Source organism: Ranitomeya imitator, chromosome 2, assembly GCF_032444005.1.
Source record: "Ranitomeya imitator isolate aRanImi1 chromosome 2, aRanImi1.pri, whole genome shotgun sequence".
Taxonomy (NCBI): domain Eukaryota; kingdom Metazoa; phylum Chordata; class Amphibia; order Anura; family Dendrobatidae; genus Ranitomeya; species Ranitomeya imitator.
The window spans coordinates 421785086-421787153 of NC_091283.1; the positions used below are offsets into that span (position 1 = coordinate 421785086).

The 2068-nt window shown below is 50.5% G+C and overlaps 1 pseudogene; it reads left to right on the forward strand.

Moving 5' to 3' along the window:
* Positions 1–1636: 1636 nt before the first annotated feature.
* On the forward strand, positions 1637–1817 carry LOC138668151 (U2 spliceosomal RNA; annotated as a pseudogene).
* Positions 1818–2068: the final 251 nt, after the last annotated feature.

Genomic DNA, 2068 nt, shown 5'->3' on the forward strand with positions numbered 1-2068 from the left:
CTGTTATTAATTCTTCCAATGTGGCGGGAATCTCCCTAGTGGCCAGGGCATCCTTAACGTGGTCAGCCAGCCCCCTCCAAAATATAGGAATAAGAGGTTTATCCGACCACTCCAGCTCAGATGCTAGAGTGCCGAAGCGGACGGCAAAATGGCTGACCAAGGATGAGCCCTGAGTCAATGCCAACAGTTAGAGCGCCATATCATGGGTGACACGAGGTCCTAAAAAGACCTGTTTCAGAGTGCTCAGGAATAACGGAGCACTCTGCACCACATGATCGCCACGCTCCCACAGCGGCGTAGCCCACTGCAACGCCCTGTCCGACAGTAAAAATACGATATAGCCCACCTTAGCCCGCTCTGTAGGGAAACAAGAGGCCAGAAGCTCGAGATGTATTGAGCACTGACTCACGAAACCCCTACAGGACTTACTGTCACCAGAAAATTTCTCTGGTAGCGGGAGGCGAGATAGCGTCGGTACAGGGGCGGCAGTGGACAAGGTAGCTGCAGCCACACTTGCAGCCTGAACAGCGACAGCAGTAACATCCACAGCTGAGGTTGAACGCTCAAGAGCCGCCAACCTTCCCTTCAGCTGCTGGATGTACCGCTGTAAACGCTGATCGTCCGTCATTACTAGCCAGACCTTGGCGCTAGTATTATGTTAAGGACCGGCGGAACGCACCAAGTATAGATGATATGAAACTAGGTGCGTTTGCAGTCCAAGGTCCACCGTGCAGGTAAAAGACCCTGCTGCTAGTAAGACGGACTATATGGCGGTACTAAGTATACACACATGGGTTAACTTCACCCTGCGTGAAGGAAGCGATCCTGTTGCGTCACAGGACTGCAGTACCGCTCATAGAGCGCGAGCAAGAAGTCAGCGTACTCAACCCCTACACAGGATTGAAGTCCGATTAGACACTTGCTGGCACAACACCGCAACTGGGTGTGTAAGGAAACTTATAAAATAGAATCTATAGGCACGAGAGTGCGTGCGGTGCCGCACTGACGAACGCCACTAACCACCCAGGCTTGGGTAAGGAAAGCGCAGAGGAAGCGCACGGCGCCGTACTGGCGGGCACAGCAACAGGACGCTGTGATGTGTGTTACGTGCAGATGGCTAGTCGGGCGCTAGATAGCTACCATCATCCGCGAGCAGTCAACAACTCTAGGGAGGGATACTTAGGAGCTTTCATCCATCGACATACATCCATCTACACACACACATAATATCAAGACAATACTAGCGCATGGCCGTGTGGTCATGTGCAGTTTATATAGCTGCAGCATAGGAAACAGCTACAGAAGTTTTGCCCTTTCAGGACCTGCCAAAAGGACCAATGGGATGTGCTGCAGTACCTGAGCATGTGACCCTCGATCTCCAACGGGAGATCTTGCCCTGGGCATGCTCAGTGTGTGCAAATAAGGACTTAGTCCCAGAGAAGCCCGCTCGCCGCAGATCAGTGCAGGGTACAACAGGAGAGCCAGAAAAGGCAGCAGTAACCCTTTGCACAAAATGAGTCCCAGCAAGACGCTGGGAGCGACGCCTCCGCTGAGCAGAGCCCACTGCGGCCGAAGCAGAATGGGAGACCGCAGCAGACACGGATCGAGATTCCCCCTGTGCAGCAGAGGAAACTCGACTCCTAACACCAAGTTAAAAAAAAAATCTGTTCTTATCAGTTTAATATCTGATACGTCTCCTATTTGGGGACCATATATTAAATGGATTTTTAGAACAGGGAGCTGGAAATGGGAGCTTGCTCTGTCCACTCCACGCATTGACCCGTTATTGCAGTATCTCCGGGAACAGTGCACTCCTTCTCTAATCTGGTTTCCAAAAACAGATTGAATTGAAATCAAGCACAAGCTGTCATTTAACCCTTTATGAGAATTCTTTTCAGGGTCAAAGAAGCACGTTTCAGATGCCAAATGTAGCATTTTTGCTCAATTTCACTGGACCATTTGCAACATTTTCTGTGCCTTGCCTGCCTTGCTTTCACCTATGTATGTCAAGCATTGTATTGCATCCAATATGCAATCAGTCAATCAGTCTTTGCTGGTTGCAACAGGT